The sequence below is a fragment of the Nilaparvata lugens genome, chromosome 8 (genome assembly GCF_014356525.2).
Source record: "Nilaparvata lugens isolate BPH chromosome 8, ASM1435652v1, whole genome shotgun sequence".
In the NCBI taxonomy this organism is placed as follows: Eukaryota; Metazoa; Arthropoda; class Insecta; order Hemiptera; family Delphacidae; genus Nilaparvata; species Nilaparvata lugens.
The window spans coordinates 49,879,858-49,900,098 of NC_052511.1; the positions used below are offsets into that span (position 1 = coordinate 49,879,858).

Genomic DNA, 20,241 nt, shown 5'->3' on the forward strand with positions numbered 1-20,241 from the left:
CTGTATAAGTCACATACAGAAGCCTTTTTTTAGCCAAAAATTGATTCTCAAAATCAATATGAATAAACCCATATTTTTCCCAACCAGCTTTACTTTTGAAGAATTGTACTCACAATTAGACAATTTTATGTATCAACTTTTCTAGTTCAGTCTTTTTTTCATCTCACTATCATTTTGATAATGTACTTATTGTATAAATGATTGAAGAATAGAAGTCGTTCTTGGAATAAATTACCCTTTCATTCATTATTATATTTGAATACACTTTTAAGGGCAATAATATAAAATTAATGTAGGAGAGGCTGATTGCCTGATTGGCAATGAGCTTTCAAGTCGCCATTTCAACTTCACCAATAGAAAGCGAAAAGCTTGAGAAAGTCGCATGCAAGTCATTGTCCAATAAGAACATCAAGATAATAAGAAATTAAGTTCAATAAGAACATTGTCCAATAAAACATAACATAAAATTGATGTAGGAGGATCTGATTATCTGATTGGCCAATGAGCTTTCAAGTCGCCATTCCAACTACCAATAGGAAGCGAGAATCTTGAGAAAGTCGCATGCAAGTCATTGTCCAATGAGAATGCTTGTTGGATTCGGGGCGTAGCTTACATTAGCTTAGCAACTCAAAAATGTGCTGTGTCTTGTGTTAGTTTTGCCTTTCTATGCTAGAATTTCCTTTTAAAATTATCCTCGGAGTACAAAACCAGTATTTTTTTCAATGAAAAATTTAATAATTCTTTATTTTTTATCGATCGATACAATACGTACATCATTAAAATGATAGGGAGAGAAGAAATAAGGTAACCTTGTGCTAGTCCTCTCCCAAATTAAGATAAGGTTACTTCAATTATGAAGTTTTCCACGTGATATGGTGTTCAAGCAATTATCATAGGCCTGTTGCTATAGATTTTTGAAATATTTAATAGACAGGGGTAGAAATATGAGACCTGAACGTTTGATAAATAATGTTATTTCTTCAAAATTCCCAGATCTGCTGAGATTGTGTAATGTGTTAACGTCGGTTACAATTAGAATCAACTCCAAAAGGAGATCAAATCTCTGATTTTACTGCTTCAATTCCAACGCACAAGCCTAGAACTGAAATGGTCATCGCCCTCAGAAAAAATGAATGTTCACTTCGGTACCAAAATGTTTTTGTGTTAAAAACCTTTTTAAGTAATTATGTACCTAATCCAATATCAACTACCTACTTTCATAGAGTGAAAATACTGTTTAAAGATACTGATTTGTCTCAGCTAATATCTACAATCTTACTTAATTTTTTTCCTTAAGCAATCATGTACCTTGTAATTTACTATCATTGTAGGAACTATGAGAAGCTATTCCAAGTCTTCATTCATAATCTTTTGTAAGTACTGAAACAAGAAAGGAAAGTGTATACCCAAATTATGAATTAGACGCATAATAGGCCGAACATGCATTCTAATTGTTATACCTGCTTACGTTATCTGTATTATAGACAAAACAAAGAGACCATTCAAACATTGTTCTATAAAGCTGATTGTATTGTTTTAATTTCTACAACGCTTATAATATACCATGTTCAGATATAAAAGGAGATTCCAATTAGATGCAATGAAAGGAAATGTTTTTGACCCTTGTATTATGACTAAACAGTTATCTAATAGCTCAATGACCTGCTGACTCCAGAGAATAGCTTTTTTGAAAACTTTTGAAGAAGTGGAGAACAATAATAATGCTCGTTGGACTATTTGCTGAATCAATGTCAAGTGTTCTTGATGCTTACACGAAAAATATAGAGTTTTCACCTTTTCTCAGATTTATTTATTCATCATTTAAGCCGCGTTTACACCGGAGTTGGCAACCAATGATTGCCGACATTTATCGGCAATTTTGAGTTGCACGCATTAAAACAACTGCAACTCGCATTGCCAACCGTAGTTGGAGACCGATTTTGCGAGTTGGCAATCGAAATTTGGTTTTCCGACCGGAGTCGGTAAAGATCAAAGGTGGTTGCCAACCCCGGTTGGCAATGCGAGTTGCAGCGCTAACTTGAGTTGCAACTTGAGTCTGCAACTACCCCGCTACCCCTCCCGCCTGTTGGCTCCACATGGACGCGCTGCGTCAGTTCCTCAGTTCAAGCAGGCTAGTCGTCGTGACTTGTTGTGTTTTGTTGTTTGGTTGTTGTTTGTGCTAGTGCAATGTAAGCTATAATGTAAGCTAAGCTATACATTACTCAAGCTAAGCTATATATTCTTAAGCTATAGAGTTTCTTTGTTTGATTGGAGTTTTTTTGATGTATACATTTATTTCTAATTTTATGAATTGTGTTACTTTGGAACATTAACTTAACTTTGTGTTCATATTTTATTAACAAGTCACTACCAGGTTGCAACTTTTTTTGTCTAGATTTATTAACAATTAACTTTTGTCTAGATTTATTCAACTCAGTGCACAACGTAAAAAAATAAAATATCTCGAAAAATGTATTTTTCTATTATGGACTTTTTGTTATTTCTCGAATATTCAAGTAATTAGCCGACTTAGAGGAAAAGGCTCCCAATAAACGTTGTAGGCCGTTTCGCTGAGTCCAATGATATATATAGTTTGGGGGTTACGATCATAGATGCGGCGGTGGGAGGGGGATAAGTAGCACTGTTACGCTGCGGCGCGGTCCTCCCCCATGATTAATGCACGTAATGGCCTGTCTATCGCATCGCTCCTACTATTCTATGCATTCAAATTATGTATTTCAGGAACGCTATCTTATGTATTTTCGGTCGCTGAACACGATTTTTCAACTCTCAGCCTTAATAACTGATAATTCTCATCATAATATACTAATTATGGTCAAAATTACAAACTTCATCTCATTATCATTATTTATGATTACATTGGAATGATAAACCATCCTGTTAGGAATCCTAATGTGTTTCTCAGTTGATAAAAAACTGATATTCCATTAAGAGAGGATAATTATTCGATTTAGTTCAATGATCACTTGGGATTGCGAAAGTCAAGTAATGGAGTAAGTTAAACAAATAATATAGGCTACCCGTTAGAGCACCGTGTAACAGGAGTAAAAATTTTTCTTAATATAAATTTACAGTTGAAGCACAAATAATGCCAATTACTCCCATGTGATATGACTAAATATTGATTACAAAGTAAATACAACTTTAAAGCTGCGTTTACACCAAAGTTATTAAAAAGATGTTAATATAACCAATCTTTATAATTCTATTAGATTGAACATACTTATCATACATATGATAGACATATGTGTTGCCAATTCCGTTCAATCTAAAGAATCTATAAAGATTAAGTTATTAACATTTAAATTTGCTGTAAACGCAGCTTATCAACTGATTTCTGTAACTTATATCCACGAATTGGCTGAGTTTGACTGATTGTCTTTGGTGGGTACTTGAATGAAAGTGGAATGAGAGATATGTTTGTTGAATTTGAAATATTTGGAGAGAATACTGTTGGAAATCTATTGAGGGGAGATCAGTATAATTAAGGTGTGAGAGCAAGCAATCAATTCAATGAAACAACTACAAGGACTCATGAACGGTTCAAATATGAGAGATTGCCAAAGTATATTTGAAAGAAGTCAGGAGCTATTTGTGGAGTTCTTCAGAATCAAAATCAATGACTACTTGAAATTTATGACTGATTATTGTAACATAGTTCAAATTATCTTAAATTGTATTCATGCTCATAAGGAAGGACTCTGGTATTGCACATAGAAACTGTACGAGAAAAGATCCCATACTTTTTTCATTCAATCACACAAACTATGCTATAAAGTCTATGTTATATCTAGAAAATATAAAAAATACCCATAGAAGTAAAAAATAATTTCCAATAAGGAAACATTAACTCTATACAGTCAATACATTGACTCTCTGTCAAATGAAAACCTTGAAAATTAATAAAAATGACAACCGATCATGCTTTGGAGCAAACCCTCATGCGATCATCCAAAACTGAGTGATTGGAATAGCTAGTTCTTCAAAGGCTTTCCTAAAATGGCTGCTACTATATAAATAAATCTTCCATCAAAGATATTCTGTTCAAGTATGTTGACATCATTATGGATATCACTGGAGATTGTGAAGAAAGTCATAATGAAGTAAAACAAGAATAATGAGAGATGAGAATGATTTCCAGAAGCATAATCTTCTCAAGAGAACAAAACATTTTTCTTCAAGACTCTGATGGACAACAGAATCTGCATAATGTTATCAATGGTCTGGAAGCAAGTGAAGAAGTGTGTGATTCCCTTTTGAACGTATAGAAAGAAATAGTTATTCGGTTTCCAACGATTTTTATCTGAACATAGTTGTGGCAAATTGTAAAAGCGTATTCTCACCTATAAAAAGAAACAGAGTTCTTCCATTCTCCACGATGCAATCAAACAAAAATCCTAGTCTTAGTTAATTCTAGAACAAAAAGATCTGATCTCTGTATTTTTACTAGGTAGCTGTTTAAAGATAATTCAGCATTGAAGTTTTAGTGCAGCATGCATTTCTACAATAACCGCAATCTCTGTCAACATCTGATGGATATTTGAAAAAAAAACTCTTAATCTCACTTGGCCCATGAAATTGTAAGTGGAACTAGTTGTGGATTTGACTAAATCCCTAAATATCGTTGACAAATTCGCATAATGATGACATGGCTCTCCTGAATTCAACTCCTACTTCACTTTTCAAAACTTCAATACGCTGCAAGATTATGGAAACTCTGTGATAAGAAGAGTTACGAAAATTCTCAATAAAGATGGAGTGATACAGGTGGACATAGCTTTTCATGTCTATGGTCTAAAATCAAACAAAGGTAGTGAACATATTAGAAGCAGCAGAGTAAAAGAATCACTCCAATAATATGCTCTCCAAACCATCGAGACTTGATTTCTAAATCTGTGGCAGAGATTTATTAATGTGACATGCAAGAATCTATAAAGGAATAATCCATACTTTAGCTCCGTGCAGGAATACATACATTCATTCATTCATTTGTGGATAAAATTACACATCATATAAATATGTTTGGGAAAGAATAACAGGCATGGCCGAAAACTATTCGAATCCCAAATTTTGATACTGAATAACTTGTTTCGGTTTCAAAACAGTCTGAACGGGAATACCATAATGGATGAATCAATCAAAAGTTAGTGAAATATCATTATAATAATACTGTTAGAAATAATATGAATGAATATTTAAATTTTCATTTCATTTTGATTTGACACATATCTATTATTATATTGGATATAATTTCTCAAAAGTTCACGACAAACTGAAGATTCACGAAAGATTAACATTTTCATAGTTAACATAATCATTATGATAATGAATGAATGATGAATTCCATTCTCACCATGAAGAAATAAGAAATTCCACAAATATTTCTTGGAAATTAACTGACCACTTTATCAAGTAAGCGTGGCCAGTGTGCAATTAATAATATAATTTAGCCTGCAGCGCATCAAAATAAATTAATTTGAGATAAAAACAATAGAACATGAACATATATAAATTTATCTTATTCTATCCTAATATATTTCTTGAAACCCAAGTCTCGTTTATTTCAAACAGTCATTTCTTAGTTTCCTTGCAGAATGAGATGAATTTTGTAATTTTGACCATAATTAGTATATTATGATGAGAGTTATCAATTATTAAGGCTTGAGAGTTGAAAAATCGTGTTCAGCGACCGAAAATACATAAGATAGCGTTCCTGAAATACATAATTTGGATGCATAGACTAGTAGGAGCGATGCGATAGACAGGCCATTACGCACATTAATCATGGGGGAGGACCGCGCCGCAGCGTAACAGTGCTACTTATCCCCCTCCCACCGCCGCATCTATGATCGTAACCCCCAAACTATATATCATTGGATTCAGCAAGAAACGGCCTACAACGTTTATTGAGAGCCTTTTCCTCTAAGTCGGCTAATTACTTGAATATTCGAGAAATAGCAAAAAGTTCATAATAAAAAAATACATTTTTCGAGATATTTTATTTTTTTACGGAAAAACTATGCGGTTTATCGCAAAAATGTAAAGGACCACATTGAAAGCCAGTTATGTGTACATGATATTGAGAAGAAATTAAAAGCTGTACTATGAATAGTAACTGCAGGACAGGCGATTTTATAAACGCGCGTTTTTTACAACTTACCCCCCTCCCCCACAAGCTGTCGACCACCCTAGGACGTGACGACATCGAGTTTCATATACACTAAAGACCCCCAACAATAATCCGAAGTCAAATTCTCTGCCTCTCTCATGTATGCTCAATGTAAGCCAGCGCCTGGACTAATAGAGTTTTCACCTTTTCTCAGATTTATTTATTCATCATTTACAATCAACTTGAGGACAAAGAAACAGACTACAGTCCAAAACTTCTTTTCATCCCAATTTCATAAAATAAATTGTCCAAATAAAGGTTATGTGCGACTTTCCAATTCTACACTAATTTCCACATTGAAACAATAGTCTATTTCGCACCAAAATGAGATTTTTCCGGCCCGAAATCGGTTTTCAAGTCCGAGGCCTTAGGCCGAGGACTAGAAAAGATTGAGAGCCGGAAAAATATTTTTGCCCGTGGTGCGAACGCTATTTTTCGCCACACACAACAATAAACAAAAATATATATGAGAATAGTTGTTTACTAAGCACTTCCGAAAGCAGAAGTGGAAGGTGATAGCTCTAGCAAATCTGAGGTAATCTGAATATCAGGAAATTGCCCAAGTATTTTTATTTTTTATTCTGATTTGTCTAAATAACCTGAAAGATTATGTTCAATTATGTGGGAGGTTGAGTTTATACTTTTTTATTCTTTCAAATGACAATAAGATGATATTATTATAAATGTTTTAATTATTGAATAATCAACACAAATAATGAAAAGTTTTTTGATCAGCTGTTTTTTGATCACCTTCCTTAGTTCCATGTTAGCGGCTGGAAAGGGTACTCTTTCCGGCCTAGGCCGGAAAGAAACCTGTTCTGACGTCAGACGAGAGTTGTCTGCAAACAATGTCTTTCAGATCTACGTAGGGACTGGAAAACAGCTGCTTTCTGTGCAGTGAGGCGAAAAAAAAATATTTTGGTTGTGTTTTTTCATAAAATTGAATTGCATAGTTAGTATTTGAATTGGATTATTCTATTCATTTATACATTGATACATATGATTCTCAACTGTGAATTATTGGAAAAGGAATAACAGGCTTTAAGCCCAAAACTTTTCCTTCCCCAAATTTAGATAGAAATTGTCCAAAAATAGGTTATGTTTACACTTCATGATTTTTGTCCAATTTTGAGTCCAAAATATCATAGGAGGCTGATAGAGATTATTGATTAATATTAAGTTACAGTTGATAGAAATTGATGTATTCGAATTTGATTTATGGTAATTTATTTCCACTTTTCAAACTTTCAAACCTCAAGACTTGGCTACAATTCTTTGGAGTCTGATAGGTCTAAAGGTTGTAGTTCACCAGACTTCAATAAAGATTGACGTCACGATTCACCCCTCTAATCTCTATCACTGTTCTAGCAAACCCTAAGCACGGAACAAAGAAATACCCCAGTAAAAATTTTGTTCTCCACTTTGTTTACCAAGTGACATCAAAGAAGAATGATTTAACCCGATCTTTTGTGTTTTACAGGTCGGGAAATATCTATTAAACATTAAATAAGAATATAAATCTCAGTACCCTTTTATAGTTATTTGTATATCTAGAGTGAAAAGTACGACTTTTTCTCCCTGTGGGAAAAAGTTTGAAGCCCGAGGCGAAGCTGAGGGCAACAATTTTCCTGAGGGAGAAAAAGTAATTTTCGCTCGTGATGTACACAACATTTTTCCTCCATCTACATGTTTTTATAGAAACTGCAAATAAAATCATTTTAATAACTCACGTATTGGTGACAATGTTTCCTAACAACATAACCTAAAATCTAAAACCTAAAAACCGGTCGGCTGATGGGCACTGCCGATTGCGCTATCTATCGGCAAAAGTTGTAGCAATTATATCAGCTGAGCGGCTACCAAAAATGGCTGACTCCAGATCACGCGTTTCAGATTTAAATTGCAGATCAAAAATATTTGTTGGCTTGTATTTTGAATAGAATAAAATATTTAAAAAATTGTATAAATTTTCATCGTCTACCAATATTAAGAATATAATATCATACAAACATAAATTTCATGAGTTGATCAAATTTCTTGTTGTGATATTGAATTCAGTTGACTGAATGACAGACACCTCTATTACGCTTTCTCATCTGAGCTTAGACCTTCTAACCTATTACAAATGTGAGTTTTGAAATAGAGATGCTTTCCATGTTATTTAAATGGAATCACTTTTCCTCCCTAGGGAGTTTTTCTGTTTTTTACTACCGAGAGCGAAAAAGTGACACTTTAGTATTATGTTTGAGGGAGTAAAGTAAGTACTTTAGACAGTAGGTCGAGGAAAAATTATTTTGTCACAACATGTTCAAATGCCTTTTTTAAGACTTGAAAATTTATATTTTTATTTATATCAAAAGTAGCCTTGAAGAAAAAAGACTATTAGACATCTTATTTGATTTTAGCACCTTCCTCTGACTCACACTCTCATCTGTGATCAAAAGTTAAATAGGAAGCATGTACGCTATTTTTCAAAGGAACTCTGACACTTTGAAGTGGATATCACTACAGCAAATCCCACTTGAACTCTGAAATTCCTATAAAATTCCGCCGTTTCATCCATGTTTGCATAGGCTACAACAGACGGGAAATACCATCAGATCTGCTAATGGCCAAGGTCTAGATCAGCATCCTGCCTTAAAAACTATGACGTCTAGCTGACAAACAAGAATTGAGATGTTCTTCAATTTGGTCAAGGTTTGGCTCTTGTTTGAACAGCGGATAGTTTTTTGATGTTGAGTGAGATGTAACTGTCATTAAGGTGTTGGCAGTCATGCCTTTCTATAGCGAAATCCACTTTAATCTGTCAGGATTGATCGAAAGAAATGATTGAGTAAATTCGTATGGCTTTTGTTGGTGGGGAGTTCCTTGCGGGAATGTCCCACCGCCTGAATATATAATTTAAGCCGACAATTGGCCGGAACCGACAGTTTAACGTGCCCATCCGATATCACGATTGAGTTATTTATGAATGATGCAGACAATACAGAGTGACTCTCTCCAGTCATTGGCGAAATACTTTGAATAGTCATTGCATAGATAGTTTGAGGGAATTTGACCGTTTGTTTTGAATGAAATAAGTTACGGTATTCGTGATTACGGTTCGGTTACGGTATTATGATCCAAGTCCTCTCAATTGGAGTTTCATTCAATGGGGCAATACACAGTCCAAATAAAACACTCAGGCCCGGTTGCACAAAAGCAGGTTGAATTTTAACCGTGATTAATTCCACAAGAACCAATCAGAGAAGGAGTTTTTGAAAAGACGGCTTCTCTGATTGGTTCAGAGAACCAATCACAAATTAATCACAATTAAAATTTAACCGGCTTCTGTGCAACCGGCACATAGTTGAACAGATTTGATTGATTTTTTTTGGTACAATCTCTCGAACAGATAAACTTAAGTTTTTACTTTCCTTGCCCTATTACCATAGGTAAAGAAAGTATTGCTTTCCGAAAAAAATTAAGGTACCCCAATTTCTAAACTTCTATACGTTTCAAGGTCCCCTGAGGCCAAAAAAGGAGGTTTTGGATATTGGTCTGTTCTGTATGTGTGTGTGTGTATGAGTGTATGTGCGTCTGTGTACACGATATCTCATCTCTCAATTAACGGAATGACTTGAAATTTGGAACGTAAGGCCTTACTATATAAGGATCCGACACGAACAATTTCGATCAAATGCTATTCAAGATGGCGGCTAAAATGGCGAAAATGTTGTCAAAAACAGGGTTTTTCGCGATTTTCTCGAAAACGGCTCCAACGATTTCGATTGAAGTTATACCTGGAATAGTCATCGATAAGCTCTATCAACTGCCACAAGTCCTATATATTAAAAAATTTCAGGAGCTCCCCCCATCTATGCAAAGTTTGATTTTAGATTCTCGATTATCAGGCTTCAAATACAATTTAAACCAAAAATTTCAAGTGGAAAAGATTGAGCATGAAAATCTTTACAACTAATGTTTTGTAACATTTTCACCTAAAATTGAAAATAAGCTCGAAATTCGAGAAAATGTGATTATCCGATTGCAAACTGTTGATTCTATTAAATGATTCACTATAAAGAGATAGCACACCTCGTGTGTCTACAGCGTTATTGCCCTGTCACCAGCTGGCTCAAATCTTTGGATAGTAGACTTGAGATGCGCGGGAACACTAGCGTCAGGTGATCAATTTTCATAACGGCAAGGAAAGATGTGTGAGTGCGCTACACCAGATTTTTAGGGTTATAATCTTATGAAGAGTTGGGGGGACCTCACTCAATATTACCATAGAGTAAAGATAGCATAAGAAGATAACCCATGGTATACGTACTTTATGTTCCAATTTTCAAGCCGATTCTTGTTAACTCAATCCAATTACTGTCGACTACTGTCTGTTATTATTAGTTTTTTTTTGGGATGAGAATGTAAGAATGGCACAGTATGAGAAAGACTGCCACCAGCGTCACATAGCTTCATCAAAAACAACAACTAGAACTATCGGCATGAGTTTAAATTGACAATTGGACCATAAACAACCATGGAATATCTTCTTAATTCTATCTTTTCTTGCCATTACTTGGCTTGCCTTAATTCTCCCGGCGTTATTGCTGAATTTCAACTCATGTCTCAACAATCCACATTTCAAATTAGCTACCTTATTTTTCTGTTCCTATTGTAATATTAATGTGATATTTTCACAAAACTACTCGTTCATTGAAATAATTATAAATACAAGTTTCGGTAGTTACACAATCATCAATCTCTGGTAAAATGGAAGCTTAAACATTGAGCTGCAGAATACAAAGTGTGGGTGGATCGCTACGATTGGCCATAGTCGTTCACCAATAAAGGCTGAGCTCTACTGTCATTGGCCGAGACACGCCCAAGCATTCAGATATGGTCTTGAGAACCGTTAGACAACCACCAATAGAGAGAACAGCGACCACATAATACAAATTTACAATAATACACCAATTACATGACCAATAATACACATAATACAATTTGTACTATGTGGTCGCTGATTGATTGATTGATTGATTGAGTACTTTATTTGTTGAGAGAGATGTTAAATCTATTGTAGGTGTTTGTAAGTTGTGACTGACCTATGGTGTTGATTGGAGAATTCGCTCAGGTGATAGGAGCAAATTTGAACATTTTTTTTACTTCTTCTCCAGCTTCTTTTTCTTTTCTCTTCTTCTTCTTCTTCTTCTTCTTCTTCTTCTTCTTCTTCTTGTTCTAAGTGAATCTCACCATAGGCAGTACAACGTCATCCCCAGTACCAAATCTATCAGAATTCCATGTACAATAATTGCTCGAACCAATAATTACAAAACAAAATGTTTTCGAGAGATCCATAAAATGCGGCAACTGACCTCCAAAAAAAAAAAAATTGTGAATCACTTTCATCAGCCTTCGTCAATGCTGACTGGCAATCAAGCAAAACAATAATCGTTACGATCCTGATTGATATTTCCAAGAACATTTTACACATTAAAAATCACCAATATCACCCACCAATTAGATCTGATCTCTGATGAGAAGATAGGATTGATTACTCATACCGTAATATTGTAGGATTCACTTCACACTGTCATCTATGGTTGGGTGAGAAGCATTGATTTCAAATTGTATTTATTATTGCCAAAAAAACTCATATCACTTCCCTAATTGTTTCAAATCAGTGCAAAGCTTCGCACGTCACTAAACCAAGGTTGATGATGATGATCACCAAAAATCAAGAATTAATGGCACATTTGGGATCTGGCAGGAACGAATTTTCAATTTGACTTCTGTGACTTAGCACTTTCTCATGTTGGGGAAGGCCAGATTATTTACTACAGTTGACTGAAGACTTCTCCGATCATTCAGTACCAACCCGCAGTTCACTCGACGTGACATTTAGTGGAAGTTTACACTTTACACACTTTACCTACTTTGCAACAAAATCATGTACGTTTGTTCAAACTTCCGCGTATTTTATTGACCCTGTGCTAGAAATTTCTGTTTGCCGAATGTGACGAGGTAAGTGAGTTGAATAACTACGATTTGAAATTGCCGCGTAATATTTTCTGAGCGTTTTATAGTTTTGCTAAATGTTATGGGAATGAATATCATTGGGATTCAGTGTTTATCATTTGTTTTCCCTTGTAATATTGCTGGTAAATTTTATGATTCTGGGAATGTTGTGGGAAATCTAGTGTTTACCATCAGTTATTCAGTATTTGTCTGAAGGTAGACAAGAGAATTTAAGGCACTCCTCAGTTTTTACACCCTGAGATTACGTATTGAATGTTGTAGCAAAGTCGGATTATGCGACATGTCTGATATATTCCGTTGCGTACATTATTGTGAAATAAGTATTATAATGAGATGTTATTTTTAATAGAGGAATCTTTGAACATCTTTCAATCACTAACCAAGCGATGTGTCTTATTTTATACTGTAATATACATGATTGTGAAATAAGTATTGCATGAAATAAGTATAGACCTTTTTGAAATAAAAATTTAACTGGAATAGAACTTTATAAGTACTTTTCAACAAGTACGGAGAAGTACTTCTCTACCAATAGCAGAAGCCAACTTTTCTAAACGAGTATTTTTTATTATCCTCTATCCAATAAAAGTTATTCTAATGTATGCATCATATATGATGGTATATTATTATATTTTAGTTATCATAATTTGAAAATATCGTGCCGGTTTTTTGCAACCGGCACTAAGTACCTGATTGAATGATTACAAAAGTTCAACAACTGAGTCATAAGTTTGACCCAGACCCACACACTTGAATTCGCTCTGGAATACACAAGTATAAGAAATTTATTACGAAAGAAGAAATTATAATAACATTCATACTGAAATGTTCTATCTAATAACAGTAAATTGAGATTAATTCCCAGAGGAATGCAAAAATTTCCCTCACAAAGGCCCAGTTGCACAAAAGCCGGTTAAATTTCAATCCTGATTAACTTCACGTGAACCAAATCAGAGAAGACCATTTCAAAAAGATGGATCTACTGGAATTAATCATGATTGAAAATAACCCGGTTTTTTGCAACCGACACTAAGTACCTGATTGAATGATTACAAAAGTTCAACAGCTGAGTCATAATTTGACCCAGTCCCACACACTTGAACTCGCTCACTCACTTCCATCACCAACAGACGACGAAATATAATTATTATCAGCTGTTTTTCCAAGGATGAATAATAATTATCCTTTTAATGTCCTTCAGCGTGTTTTCCCAGGGATGAGACCTGGTGCAATCGAATCTTTATATTATGAACCTACTTTGTTCTGAATTTCGTGAGAATCATTAAAGCCGTTTTTCAGATCCGGTGAAATACAAGCATATAAACATCTAAACAGAAGCTACTCCTTTAATAGTATAGGATATCTCTTCTTTGTTTGGTTTTGAAGCATCTAAAATTGAAAATCTATTTTGTGGAAATAATCAAGGACTGAAAATTTTGTGAAGTGATCAACAACAAGACTTAACCTATTTCGGACTTTCTTTAACCTTATCTAAATTTGGGAGAGGAATAGCACAAGGTTACCTTATTTTTCCTCTCCCTCTATTATTTTAATGATGTACTTATTGTATGAATCAAGAATTGTATTGTAAAGAATTATATAGTATCGTATCAACATTTCTGTAAGAAGTGAAGTAGGCCTACCTCAATGTGTTTTAGATAGTATTTTCATGTAATTTCACATTTATATGCGCAGACTTCTTACATAGAATCTTTTATTCTACAGAAATTTGTTGAGAATTTGAATACTTTGTTTTCATCTCTAATGTTTTATTCTACAGAAATTTGTTGAGAATTTGAATACTTGTTTAGATTAATATTATCTAAGTTTACAACATCATAAACTTATGTTTATGATGATATATTCATTTCAATAGACTACTAAATTTGTGTATAATTAGTTCGATGATATCTCTTAAAATTTCGCTCTCCAGATCATTCAAGATTATATATTTGTGAAAGAATGTGCAACATACGTCAAAAATGCTAAAACGCCTATTTTAATTGGAACATAGCCACCTCTAATACAAGGCCCTGGCCCACGATATTGCAACGTCGCAGTGTAGGCCTAGAATCTAGTACATGATTGCTGAAAAAGATCAGCTGGTATTATTCTAAGTCTTTTTCACCAATCAAGTATTAGATTGTAGGCCTACACTGCGACGTTGCAATATCGTAGGCCGGGGCCTTGTATTAGAGGTGGCTAGGGTTGGAATCGTAATTTAAAAATCTTGAAATAGTCTTAATTCTTTGATAATATTCGGAAGTCCTAATCGAATGGTATCAAGGATGAGTTTTTTCACTTGCTGTAACAAATTAGGGTGGTTTTTCAGGATATCATTGTTTTAAACCAAGTGTGAACAGACACAGTTAACACTAACACAATCCTAACAAAGAATAGGCCCATATGACTACAATAAAGACTAGTTAATTACATGCTATGATTCTTCTAATTCGTTCGCATTGCTGAACATAGCTTGACGGCTCATTACCATAGAGTATCATTCCAGTAGAGGTATAGAGATTTTTTCATAAAAAATCAATTATTTCATGATACGTAGAATGCTACGATTCTTCTACCTTCATAAATCATATAACATGAAACGGATCATTACCATAAGACAGGGACAAGAAGATTATTTCTGCAGAACTGATTTATAAAAACTACAGGAAAATACGATAATTATTCTGTAGAATTTGAAATAGACAAAAATTTGATAAATACAGAATGTTGATGTGGAGCAACTCCTCCATAATTTTTATTAAAAAACACAGTTTTAGAGATGATGGTTCCTTGTTTCATTCCGAACTGCTATATTACAAGTTAGAAGTATCAAATGTAGAAGTTATAACTGGATTCCTTCTTGACCGAGATAAGGATCAATGTTTGAATGTTTAAATATTTATATGTTGCGCATTTACGGCGAAACGCGGTATTAGATTTTCATGAAATTTGACAGGTATGTCCTTTTTCCTTTTCCTTTTCCATTTCCTTTTTCAATTGCGCGTCGACGTATATACAAGGTTTTTGGAAATTTTGCATTTCAAGGATAATATAAGAGGAAAAAGGAGCCTCCTTCATACGCCAATATTAGAGTAAAAATCAGACTATGGAATTATTCATCATAAATCAGCTGACAAGTGATTACACAGATGTGTGTAGAAGCCAGTCTATTGCTGTATTTCCATAAGGTCTATAGATTCAATCAGGTACTTGTGGATGAGAACACTGCGTGAGGTCTACTGTTCTCAGAACTACTAGTAATAGTGAGCTACTTATGACCCTGAAACCCTTGAAGTAGCTAAACCGTTCCCTTTTCTGATAATGAGTAGGAGAAGTAAGTAGTTTATCTCTGTTTGTCTCTATATCTCGGAGAAGTTTTTCTCTGAGAATGATGATCATTTATGTCTTTATTCATTTATCTATTCATTTGTGGATAGAATTATTACAAATCATATAAAATATGATCGGAAATGAACAACAGGCTTGGCACAAAACTATTCTGAAGTCTATACTATTATGTCTTGGAGTTGTGCGTGAGAATTGAGATGATGATGAAGATTATAATGAATGGATTTGAGAGTTATTAGATTGTATCAACTACCAGTTAAAGGTGGGTTGAAGTAGATATATAAATGAAGAAGAAAACATTACAGTATAACAGGAGAATATAGAAGATATCCTATTATATTGAGCGAGCAATTTCTGTATTTTTATATTTGGTTATTTATATTTATTTATGGTTATTTATGTCCAACGGATCTCGAAAACGGCTCAAACGATTTTCACGAAATTTGGAACATAGTAGGTTTATGATATAAAAATTCGATTGCACTAGCTCTCATCCCTGGGAAAATTCGCTGAACGACATTAAAATGATAATCCATTCTTGGAAAAACAGCTGAAACTTTCGTCGTCTGTGGATAGTAAAAAAGTGCGTCTGTGGAAAATCAAAATATCTCATCCTCGAAATTCATAAGCTGACGTATAGCCAGCTGTAAAATATGAACACGATAATTTTTAAAGAATTGTGTTCTGTTTATTAATAAAGAAAATGAACGAGCGAAGCTCGGTGCCCCGATATTGATATATTAGCCTATAAGAAAATAGTAGAAATCCAGGGAAATGTTCTCACAATAATATGACAAAAATGAAGCCACAAGAAACCTTATTCTAGATGAACAACAAACAAACATTATGCTCGTGTTCTACATAATTGGAAAGAGACACATTACAAGTTAAAATGACATGAAAAAAAAACAATATTAAGACAAAAACATATCAGAGACGGTTGCGATTTTATCTAGATGCGTTAGCAGTCCGCACCAATTCTCTGTGAGAGTTCCTATTTCTATTACAATAAAAAGTAATCATAATCTGAAAAGTGATAATGTACACTTCGCCTCTAATGTCCAACTCAGAATCCGTGTGTTAATGGAGGCAAAACATCGAGGAAGAGAAAGGTCATAAAGATAATTGGCTGGGAAATTATTACGAGTTGCAATTGAATGAATGATCAAGTCGAGAAAGTTGAGTGCATCATGGGGAGAAGAGAAAAAATGAGGAGAGAGAATAGAATTGGGGGAAGTGGTGAGAGAATAAAGATTGCAGGAATTACGGATAATGTGTGTAGAGTGGAAGGAGACAGAAATTATGGAATTATGGATTCGAAAGAAAATATATATCACAGTACAAAATTATTCCCCACTATACATTTTGTATAATATGGCAAATAACAATTCCCATAAGTGTGTTTTTCAAATGTTGAGACGCGACGCGACGTGACACGACGTGACCCGAGTCTGCTAGATAAGTTTATATCATATTATAATGTTCACATTGGGACGAAGGTAGCAGGTGTGACCATTACAATTTGATCACGATTTCAAGACATCCTGCAGTCTCGAGTCATGTCATATCACGTCCCATCGCGTCCCAATATGCGACTAACCTTAAACGCCTACTATTCCAGCGGGCAGTGTTGAAGTTGTAGGTTTGAAATGGATCAACATTACAGTATTGAACATTATTACTAGTGAAATAATAAATTCGTGTACTAAATCCATTTTTCAACTTCTAGCAAATTATATCAACGTACACCTTTGATTTTTGTTTAATTCTTATATTTTTTGTTTAACACTGTAACCATACTAATCAAGAGAATAAAAAATGCATATGTAACATGAACGACCCCACACTGTAGTAACTCAGGGGTTGTATAAAACAATATTTTCCACTATTTTCAATTTTACATTGTAATATATTGTATTTTTTGGAAGAATAAATTTCAATTTCAATTTGGGGCTGATAAGGGAAAGAAATAAGAGGAGATAGTTGATAATATGAAAAGATGTTGGGGAAAGAATTGGGAAGAGGAGGAATAGGATGGCAATATAGAAAAAGAACTAAGAATTTGGAAAAATGATTATTTCTGTTGAGGAAGAGAGAAAAGGAAAACTTATGAATAAAGAGAAGGAGAGGAAGTATATCAGATAAATTGGGGAAAATATTAGATGGGAAGGAAATATCTGGCAAATAAAAATATCAGGGATAGATTAAAGAGCTTATCAAATACTTTCTGTTGAGTAAGAGAGAAGGGTGAACTATTGAATAAAAAGGAAAGGAAGGAATAGGTTAACAGAAGAGGAAATGAGCATTCAGGGATGAATAAAGAAGTATTCACATTTAAAAATCTGCTTTGTGAATATATTTATGGGGTGAAAATTTTGTGAAGTGAAAAACTACAAGACTTAACCGATACTGGACTCTGTGTAAACTTATCTAAATTTTGGAGAGGAATACCAAAATGGTTACCTTATTTTTCCACTCCCTATCATTTCGATAATGTACTTAGTGTATGAATGAAGAATGAAGAATGAAGAGAAATGGATGATGGAAATGGTGACGAAGGAACTGAAGAGTCAGAAATGGAGAGGAAACTCCGAAGTGAAAAATCCGAATGACTTTTCATTCTTATGCAAAGGAAGAAGACGGATAAGAAAGGAGGAAGACATATCTTTTTATTTATCTTATACATTGATACATGCAATATCATTCTTTACAAGGAATGATTGGAAAAGGAACAACAGGCACATTGCCCAAAACTGTTCCTTTAGATTTAGAAGAGTAGAATGAGTAAAATATCAATAAATTGGAGGAATAAGACGACAGAAGACGATGAAGAAAGACATGATAACAGAGAAACGAGCATGGGGGAAGATGTAGTTGTAAAGAATGGAATAGAGAAGCAGAAAATGATGGATCAAGGATTCAAGAGAAAATAATTAAAAATGAAAAGAGATATTTTGAGAAATGAAGAAAGGAATCAATAAGGCAATGAAGAAGGAAGATTTTAAGAGGGACATAAAAGAGGAAGGTTTCAAGAAGAGAAAAATGGAGAAAGGGATCAAGATGACAATAATGGAGAAAGAAATCAGAGGAGCATAATGGAGGAAGGATTCAAAAGAGCATAATGAAGGAGGAATTCGAATAGAAAAGAAAGGAAGATAAATCAGATCATAGATTGAGCAGTGAAAGATTCAAGAGGAGAAAGAAATCAGAGGAGCATAATGGAGAAAGGATTCAAAAAAGAGCATAATGAAGGAGGAATTCGAATAGAAAAGAAAGAAAGATAAATCTGATGATAGATTGAGCAGTGAAAGATGTAGGAAGCTTCATTCATTGCGTTAGAAAGGTCATTGAGATGTTTTATAGAGACGTAATGTAGAGTCGATTAGCGCTCATATTTCAATCCAGAGTCGAGATCTCAAGAGACAGGTGAGAGTGATCTAGAGATCGGTTCTCGGAATAATAGAGTGACCTACTACACTCAACTTCTGCACATGTGAAGTGGAGAGGAAGTCATCTTATATGAAAGGAAATCATTCTGCTGCTCACTAACTCACTCTCACACACTCTCTCTCTCAGATCGTGGTCAATTATGCAACATGAGTATTTTAACAATATCTTTGATGAGCAAGAGAGTTTATTTATTTGGTCATGTACAATATTACACTGATATGAGAAGAAACAACAGGCTTATGCCCAAAGCTGTCCCTGTTCAAAGTTATACTACAGTCCAAATAAAAATCTAGTTCCATAATATCGGTGTAAATCTGAAGCCATCTGTCAACTGAAGATCAACTTAAGGCTAGAAATAAACTTTCTACTGGTGATATTTTCCAAATATTTTTCGATTTGTATACTATCAAGCTATCAGAATGAAAACGTTTTCTCAGGAAATCATTTTTTTTTAGATTATTACTTTTTGAGATATGAGTGCCTAAAGTTTAAATTTTTGGGACAGAACATTTCAAGTTCGGTAGGAGATAAATCCATAAGATTTAGAGGATGGATTCTTCATGGTATTGTTGATCTAATAAAACAAAAATTTTCTGAAAATATCAATTTTTGAGAAAGTTATTCAATTTAATAGAAATGACAAAAAAACTTTTAGTTGGGTTGACCGAAAATAACTCAACCATAAGTTATTTTTGTCATTTTTAGTAAATTGAAAAACTTTCTCAAAAATTTATGTTTTCAGAAACTTTTTGTTTTATTAGATCAACAATACCATGAAGAATTTATCCTCTAAATCTCATGGATTTATCTCTTACCGAACTTGAAATGTTCTGTCCCAAAAATTTAAACTTTAGGCGCTCATATCTCAAAAAATAATGATCGAAAAAAATGTTTTCCTGAGAAAACTTTTTCATTTTGATAGCTTGATAGTATACAAATCGAAAACTTTGAAAAATATCACCAGTAGAAAGTTTATTTTTAGCCTTTGCACAGCCTTAACACCTACACTCATATCCAAAATTTTATCATTAGTACGGTCCACGTTATAATGGCAGTATTCGAGTAACATTGGTGTTGCTATACTTGTCTATCATTTGACAAAGCAGATAGCGATATCCTTTGCTACCTCTGTAATGTCAGATCGCTTTTCAACAATGTATAAATATTATTAATTGACAAAATATACAATCTCAATCATGAGAATTTATTATTGAATCATTAATAAA

The 20,241-nt window shown here is 34.0% G+C and overlaps 1 protein-coding gene across 4 annotated transcripts in view; it reads left to right on the forward strand.

The window, feature by feature from the left end:
• LOC111044179 (lysosome membrane protein 2) overlaps positions 1-20,241 on the forward strand; it is a 224,715-nt gene that overhangs the window by 96,131 nt on the left and 108,343 nt on the right. The window contains exon 1 of one of the 4 annotated variants that reach the window (XM_039435001.1): positions 12,073-12,199. The exons of the other annotated variants lie outside the window; for them this stretch is intronic. The gene's annotated coding sequence lies outside the window, so the exon portion shown is untranslated. Of the gene's footprint in view, positions 1-12,072; positions 12,200-20,241 lie in introns of those variants that run through there. 4 annotated transcript variants of the gene reach the window in all.